This window comes from Apodemus sylvaticus, chromosome 23 (genome assembly GCF_947179515.1).
Source record: "Apodemus sylvaticus chromosome 23, mApoSyl1.1, whole genome shotgun sequence".
NCBI classification, from domain to species: Eukaryota; Metazoa; Chordata; class Mammalia; order Rodentia; family Muridae; genus Apodemus; species Apodemus sylvaticus.
The window spans coordinates 15,344,696-15,353,565 of record NC_067494.1 but is presented as its reverse complement, the minus strand read 5'-3'; the positions used below and the strand labels follow the sequence as shown (position 1 = coordinate 15,353,565).

At 44.0% G+C, this 8,870-nt stretch overlaps 1 protein-coding gene across 2 annotated transcripts in view; it reads right to left on the bottom strand.

Moving 5' to 3' along the window:
- Positions 1-8,870, bottom strand: part of LOC127673838 (histocompatibility antigen 60b-like) — a 344,893-nt gene that overhangs the window by 148,298 nt on the left and 187,725 nt on the right. The gene's annotated exons all lie outside the window — the stretch shown is intronic.

The window sequence follows — 8,870 nt, the reverse complement described above, 5'->3', positions numbered from 1 at the left end:
GTGAGGATGTGTTTAACAATTTTGAGAACACAAAGTGGCTGTATAAAACACTAAGTTCATGTTGTGTAATCTGAGCACCTCAAATTCCTCATCCCTACATACATGAAATTCTATTTTGCACTTAACGTCTACGAACTATTGAGTGCAGAGGGACAGCAGTCTCAGGAGCGAGCATCTCAGATGCAGGGCACACCATCATCTGCACTGGGAGTGCAATGTGGTCTCCTGTGTGCTTCTGCTGTGGGAAGCAGGACAGAAACCCTCACATCTGCTCCCAACCTTCTCAGTGCCTCATTGTTCCCAGCCGGACACTTCTGCAGGATTCCTTCAGTAGTGGACGGAGACTACTGAAGATGTTCAAGAGGAGAATCTGCAGTTGGGAAGCCACCCCCTTTTCTCACCACATAAGCCATCTTGCTGCCTGTGGATAGATCTCGGGGTGCATGGTAGATGTTGAGAGTGGAATTGTACTTGCCAAGAAAAGTAACTGAGACTCTGACACTCCCCCATCCCCAGCCAGTAACTCAAAACCTGCCCTTAGTTGGAAACAGAACCTTTCCAGTCAATAGGCTGGGTTGAAATTCTTGCAAAAACAGAAAACTTGAACACAAAGACAGACAGACTCTTCGGAGAAGACCATGTGAAGGGACACAGAGATGTGGCCACTTGCAGAGGAGATCAGACAAGGCAATGATTGGGGCAGGTCTGGGAACAGGTGACACTGTCAGCAACTGAACTCCCCTTTCCCCCTCCCCCAGTACTTAGGAAGAATGAGCCAGCACCTGGCCCCTGGACTTCCAGTTTCCACAGCCCTGAGCAATAAAGCTATGAGTTTTTAAGCCACACAGCTTGCGGTACATTGTTATGACTGCTTTAAAACAGTTGATGTGGTTATATATTTTCTTGTTCATTTAAGAGAATTCTGTAAGAACTAACAGGTTAATTGGAAGGAAGAACAAGGAGGCAGATGTAGGAGAACAGTTAGAAAGTAGGGAAGGGGGAAATTGAACTGGTGAAAACATGTAAACCAATAAGCTGATTGTATCCATTGCTGACAGAACCTTTTAGTTGTTTAGTTGAGTGGGAGGAGACTGACTCTCCATCTGCAGAGGGAGCTGGAGGGCATTCCCATGAGGAAAGGAAGTGGGACTGGGCGAAGTCTGGGCAACAGGGAGGCATTCCAGTCCTCTGAGCTACAAGCAGAATTGGCTTCGGATCAACTAGTGGGTAGGGTGGTGAGCCACCATCTTGGTGGCTCAAGATGGGATGTGATAACTTCCCTCGAAAAGCAGGAAGAACTCTGTGTGAGTGTCTTGGCTGTACTAACACCTCACTATCACAGATATCAGGGATTCTAGAGAGAACAGTAAAATCATACTTTTTTCCTCTGTAGCTCAAAGAGGCAAGCAGGACGTCACCCCTGCTAGAGTGGAGAAAGTGTACTATTGTGAAATCCTGAATCTGGCCAGAATTTGTCTTTCAGAAGACAAACTAGATAGAAGAGGGCCCTTGTAGGTCATAGAAATGATGGCTGAGGGAAGGACAGTCTGGCCAGGTTTCACATTTAATAAGGTAACCACCTCATCAAGCTCTGCATGGAGTCAGCCCAAGAGGTCACAAGACCATTAGGAGACACCATGTAAATAACATGGAGAAAGGGGGCGTGGCACGATGCCTCCCAAGAAACTGTGAAGGGAGGCTGAGAAAGAGGCTGAAGTATGGTAGCTGCCTCCTGCATTGGAACATGTGCTTCTTATCCTGTTGACCTTTCAACTCAAGATAAACACAGAGAATGGATGAGAACAACAAGGAGCAAGTGTGGAGCTGTCTATGGAAGGACTTTTTTAGTAGTGGGCAGGGCATCTTGCCTGTCTGGGTAGTGAGTTTCCTGTGAGACTTGCTCTAACAGGGGACAGGTTGTTAATTACCCCCTGATGTTGCAGGGGTAATTCAAAGAAGCATCAGTTGGATAGGGTGACCAGTTAAGTACTATGAAGTCTGGCTTTCCAATTAGGGGAAGACACATTGAGGTGAAATGCTGACTCAGCAGGGCTTAGCCATGGTCGATGACAGAGCACCCTTCTATCCGAGGGAACTGCAAATATGGATCCTAGGACATTTGGATCCTTGCTCTGGGAATTGTGAAAAGACAAGAAGGGGAGTAATTAAAGTAAGGCTGTAGAGAGAGAGAGGGAGGAGGAGGAGGAAGAAGAAGAAGAGAAGAAGAAGAAGAAGAAGAAGAAGAAGAAGAAGAAGAAGAAGAAGAAGAAGAAGAAGAAGAAGAAGAAGAAGAAGAAGAAGAAGAAGAAGAAGGAGAAGAAGAAGAAATTGGCTCACAATCATGATAGCTAAATCTAAACTGCAGGAAGAAAGAGAGAGGGGAGGAGACAGAGGGAGAGAGAGAGAGAGAGAGAGAGAGAGAGAGAGAGAGAGAGAGAGAGAGAGAGAGAGATGGGGGCATAGACAATTCCAAGATTTAGAAAATTCCAAAAGCCAGGAAGCCTTTGTGGGGTTGACCAGGGCCATACTGTCTTAGGAATTCATTGTTTCCCACTCCTATAGATTTAAAATGTCTGTCTATGTGATGTTGATCATGGCTCCTCATCCTTGTGGAGATACAGAAATGACACACAGACATGAAGATGCAGGAATGATCTATAGGATCGAGGTTAATAGGCCATAGGGATGAATCTGGTAAACCCTTTGCCCAGAGAGGGAGGAGAGTCACCGACAGTGTTACACACCCCTCAGGGAACAGCAGGGACATTCAAAATTCCTGTAGTTGTTTACCTTAAATGAAACATCAAAATGTGTATCAAATGTTGATGCCACATAGGATGTTATTTCTCTTTGGGTGTCCTGGGATAATACAGTCTGATCCTATCAACACTATCTTGTATAGCTTTGAATTTTGTGCAGAAAAGTCTCAAAGTTAAAGTAGTATCTACTCCTAAGTGGTAATGTCATACAATTCTTAAAAGTCCACATTTGTGCAGAAGTGAGGATTATCCATGGGTTCAGTTATTAAGTGTAGGAATGGTATCCAAGCACCTAATGTACCTTCTAACTGGCTTTCCTAGTATTTGTGAGAGTGTCTGTGGAGGTCAGTCCCATGCTACATGCTGGGTCTCATAGATCAACAGCCCTCTGGTGTGTGTGTGTGTGTGTGTGTGTGTGTGTTTCAAAATTGGCTTTTAAGCTAGGAGTATTGTTGCCTTGTAATATCATTCCATTACTCCAGTTAGTGAGCAAGCTTTATTTCTTGGATTAAAACCAAGCAAGTTCAGTATAGTGGCTCTATTGCACACAGTATATGTGTAGGTGGAGATCTTTTCTCAATCATATCTATATCTATATATATATGTATATATATATATGTATGTATATGTGCGTGTTTATTGTGTGTTTATCTCTTCCCCCTTGATTACTGTACTTAAATCTCTGTCTAAACCTTTGATAATAAACTTCAACTGTCCTTTAAAAACAAAAAGCCAAATTCACATCAGGGATATTTGAATAAGCCTCTTCACATTTGGCTTATCTTGGATTATTAAACTATAATCATACATTTGCATAAATTTAGGAATTAGAATATAATCTAAAGACTCTACTGCTCAGAAGCCGCTCTAAGGCCAGCGTACATGTTTCTTGCCTCTGAGAACTTAATGAGCTTCCCGTTTTCTCTGACTGCAGTCTCACTGCAACTTGCTTTCCCCATTCGCTAGTTCTTTCCAGGCTAAAGGACACAGGAGGGGTCTGAATCAATTTTATAAAACTACAATCGATATTTTGGGAAGCCTTGTGGCTGTTGTCTTTAATTAAAATCTTGAGATACGTTGCCGAGAGTATGATTTTATATGACAGAAAAACAGAAAGAAAAAGAAAAGAAAAGAAAAGAAAGGAAAATACTTTTTTATTTTTTGTGACTCAGCCTGGCTTTTCTGAATTCCAGCGGTTATGGTTTAAACTTTAAATCAACAGAGAAAAATCCTTCCAGTGTTTTATGCTTTGTGATTTCTCAGAAGCACATATATGTACCTGTCAGGATTGCCAGGAGAAAGGGATGTGGCTTACCCCTTTGGGGCTGATTTGGCTTTTCCAAACTCTGATCTTGGACCTGCAGAGTGGGAGGTCCCCCTTGTCACCATGATCACCAGTCTCCAGGGAGGAGATTTGGGCCACTCAGGAGGGCTACCCCTGTACCCCACCCCAGCTCAGATCAGGCAAACAGGAGCACAGTGTGAACCCTTTCAGGCTCCCGCCAGGTGGCCCTGTGCCCCACAGTGCGACTCTCCTACCTGCGAGTCCCCAGGCAGCCAACAGCAGAGGCAGCCTAGGCAGCAGCAGCAGTGGCTGCGGGGCCAGGTGGCCGGGCGCGGGGTCCCGAGACCATGTATGGGCTGTCAGCTCAGGTCACATCTCAGGAACGCGACTTGGCCTCTCCAGGGCTCCTCTCCAAGCGCGAGACCCGGGACGGTTGGAGCCCAGAGCCCACTGTGCTCAACCGGCTTCCCCCGCAGGGGTCCGCGCCAGGGAGGCTGTTTGGGTTTCAGTTCCCAGTCCACAGGCTTCAAGGGGCGCGATGGAGGTCAGCTTGGATAAGGACTCAGCCCAGCACAGCAGAGTCTTCTCAGCCGCTTGAAATGTCAGGTTTCATCCCGGAAGAAGAAGAAGCTGGAAGGCTGAAAAAGGTACCAATTTCTCAACATACTGTTGGGCATGCTGCCTTACCTTGGTCGCGATTTCCTCCCCACACCCCTAAGTCAGGTGTCTTTGCATTTAAAGAAGAACAGAGACAACCTCAAAACAAAATAGAAATCTCCCAAACCGGACAGGGCCATCCCCCAATGAAGAGAGAAAAAAGGAAACACTTGGAAACACTGAGACAAAGATCTGCAAGCAGATCTCAGGGCTCGTCCTTTCTAGGTAGTTGTAAACATTAAGCACAATGAGAAAATAAATAAATTCACCATTTACTTCAGGCATGTTCTCTCTTTCCTTCATAGACTTCAGGTGCAAACGCACAAATAACGAGAAATAACCGTGAAATTGGAACAACAGACCTTAAGAAGAAAGGTGTTTCAGTAACTAAGAGAAAACAGACAAACGGCCCGTTTTTGTGGTGGAGGCCGTTAGAGATGCAACCATTTTTAGAGTGCTTTACACTCCTGTGTTCTTCTGTCTGGAAGGGAAGTCTTGGGTTGGGGATGAAGGCTTCTAGAAGGAGGGTTAGAGCAAGTCCTGCTTCTCAGTTGCGCTTCTAGTTCTCACCGCTAGGGGGCACTGGAGGAGGAGGGACAGGACCTGCTTGCTGCTTACTTGCTGTTCTCTTAGTAATTCCTGGACTCATCCCATCTTAGTTCTAGCAGCCTTTGGTCCTAGTTTCCAGCGTCTTCGTCTATGCGAAGGGTTTGCCTCCTTGGCCGGACCCAATTCTCATGGGTCCGAATCTCCATTTACTGAACTTCCTTGACCATCTATGTAGTCAGGGCTCCCTTTTGTTTCTCCAGCCCTGCGAGTGGGAATTGCAGTCAGTATATACTAGTTTCCACCTTCAGCTTCTTTTTCAGCTGTCAGTTCTCTGACATCTGCCTGCTAAGATACCTGTTAAATTTCTTGACTTTCCTGCGCAAACTAGACTCTTACTGATTCATATGTAATTCCTAAAAACTGTAAGTAGACAGTGTGATAGCAATATATTTTTATATCAGTGTTAAGACTTGTGTGCATTTCTGTTTAAATATGACCCATTCATAGCCTTAAAGGGGCTAGCTCCAGCAGACATATACCTTGATTTCTCATCTTAAACACATATTGATTGGGAGAGTGTCTACAGCCTGTTCTCTTAGGCTAGCGATTGGGAGACAGCCAGACCCTGCCCTCTCTTGTGGCCAATCCGGAATTCCCTTGTAAAGACTGATCTTTATTCAGTACCAGACTCCTCCTGTCCTCAGGAAGGCTCAGACTCACTAGGTTCGAACTCTCCTCTCCAATCAATGGGAAACATCGCAGTTTACCATGCACCAGAGAGGAGAGTTTCACGTCTTGTATTAAACCTGTCACCCAGAGCTCATCTTAGAGCACTTCTTTAGTGTCTTTTAGTATTTTTGTGGTGTTTGCCCTTTGTACTCATATGTTCTAACTTCCAAGAGTTATTCAGTGTGAGAAACCATCCATCCGAGGTGAAATAAACTCCAGTGTATCCTCCAAAGATCTGAGAATTAACAGAATCACATAGGTATTTTCTTCAACTTAACCATAATACAAACAGGGTGTATTATGGTTACAATTTATCACCGTGAAATCTTAGGAGATGAATGGACTGTGTTTCTGGGTTTTCTATAAAACAAAACAAAAAACAAAAAGAGCCTCATGACCTAGTTAGCATCACTCCAAAATCCCACTTCCATCACTACCACCATACACACACACACACAGAGAGAGAGAGAGAGAGAGAGAGAGAGAGAGAGAGAGAGAGACAGACAGACAGACAGACAGACAGACAGACAGACAGAGACAGGAGACAGAGACACTAACAAAATATATATTTTCCTATTCCATTTTAAATACTAAGTAGTTTCCAGGCATGGCTTTGCTTTGTCAACTTGACAGAAATTGGGAAGAGAGTCTCAAATCAGGAATTGTCTGCATTGGGTTGATCTGTGGGCATATCTGTATGGGATTGTGTTAAGATAATTGATATAGTAGATACAATCCACTATGGGCAGTACCATTCCCTATGCAGTGTGTTCAGCGCTGTGTAATAGCAGAGAACTTCAATTGATACAAGCAAGTATGCATATACACATTGTTTACTTTCATCTTTCTGTTGTGGATGTGGTGAAACTTGCATTAAAAGTTTCTACCTTGACTTCCCCATGGTGATGGATCTTAACTTTGAATTGTGTGCTGAAATAAATCCCACAACCAAGCTGCTTGTTGCCAGGGTATTTTATCACAGCCACTGAAGTGAAACTAGAGTACCTGGTATGGTATATAATATTGATACTAGGAAGTTAGTGATTGCTTCATTTGAGCCAGACACTAAGTAAGGAGTTGACGTGTACTAACTCCTTTAAAGCCAAGAATCCCATGAAGTAGTTTTATTCCCCGAGTTTCAAGGAAAGCAGACAGGCTTGAACATGTTCCTTCTTTAAGAGCAAGAGGAGTGGAACTGGATGGAGTTCTCCTTACTCTAATATCAAAGTCTGTTTCTTTAACAGTTTTCTTCTTTGCTGCTTACATTTAAGAAAATGAAGTGAATAACCTTGGAGTTTGAACCATGTAGAGGAACAAGTCAATTGAAATGCCTATAGTTGTTAATTTATGGTTTTAGATTGTTCACTGCATAGTGAATGGGAGAAAAATGCTCATTCCTGAAAATCAAGTATAGCCAGAGGCAGGTCTGTACGAATGTGACTACTTTTAAAGTCAACTTGCATGGGCAGTAGTTACAGGAGAAACTTGGTGAGATTGAGTTATTTGTAACAGGTGGAGGGCGGGGTACAAATGCAGAGGAGAGAGTCTTAGGGAAGTGGTCAATGAGTATCCAGGCCAGATGTGGTCCCCAGGGTCTTTTCAGGGTCTTATCATCTGTTATGTGTGGAATTCAGAGAGTCCTTGCAATGTTTCTGCATTATACCATCAACCTAAATACAAATTTAATCTAACACCTAAAGTTATATAAGTCCTTTCCCTCCAACTCTTTCAGAAAACCAATGTATTTAATCACTTCTCTTTTGGGGAATAGGCTATGCTTTTCTTAATAGAGTAATTCTTGGATATGCTCAGTGGTAGAGCACTTGATTAGCTTTTTTCCCCCTTTTTTTTAAAAAATGAATATCCTTTTCATTTATATTGCCAATGAGAAAACTTTTCCCATTTCCCTTCTCCCAAAAGACCCAAAACCCCTCCTGCCGCCCCCTGCCTTCACATATATGCCCCTCTGCCCAACACACTCCCACCTATCATCCCCCTTGGTTTGCGTTTGTTGGGGCGTCTATTGAGCCTTTACCTGGCCAAGGATCACTCCTCCTACTGATGCCCAACAAGGCCTTCCTCTGCCACATTATTGGGTGGAACCATGTGTATCCCTTGGTTGATGGTTCAGTCCCTGGGAGTCTTGGTGCATCTGGGTGGCCGAAATCAATATTCTTCCCATGGGGCTGTAAACCCCTTCAGCTCCTTAGGACCACCCTCCAGTTCCTCCATTGGGGACCCCACACCCAGTCCAATAGTTGGTTGCTAGCTTCTGCCTCTGTGTTTGTAAGGCTCTGTCAGGGCCCCTCCAGAGACATCCATGGCATGCTCCTTTTGGTATATGCTTCTTGTTGTCGTATTGGGGTTTGGTGACTTTATAGGATGAATGCCTAGGTAGCTCAGTCTCTAGGTGGCCCTTACTTCAGCCTCTGTCTCCCTTATTGCTCCTGTGAGCATTCTGTTCCCTTTCTCAGAGGAACCAAAGCACCCTCACTTAAGTCCTCCTCCTTCTTGAGCTTCCGGTGCTGGGTGAATTGTAACATGCTTATTTTGTAACATTCTCTTTTTGGAGGCACTCAGAGCTATGAGTTTTCCTCTTAGCACTGCTTCCATTGTGTTCCATAAATTTTGGTATGATGTGCCTTCATTTTCATTAAATTCTAAAAAGTCTTTAATTTCGTTCTTTGTTTCTTCCTTGACCAAGGTATCGCTGAGAAGAGTCTTATTCAAAGTCCATGTGTATGTGTGTTTTCCATTGCTTATGTTTGAGCTTAAGACCAGCCTTAGACCGTGGTGATCTGATAAGATACATGAAATAATTTCACTATTTCTCTATCTGTTAAGGCCTGATATGGTCAGTTTTGGAGAAGGTACCATGAGGTGATGAGAAG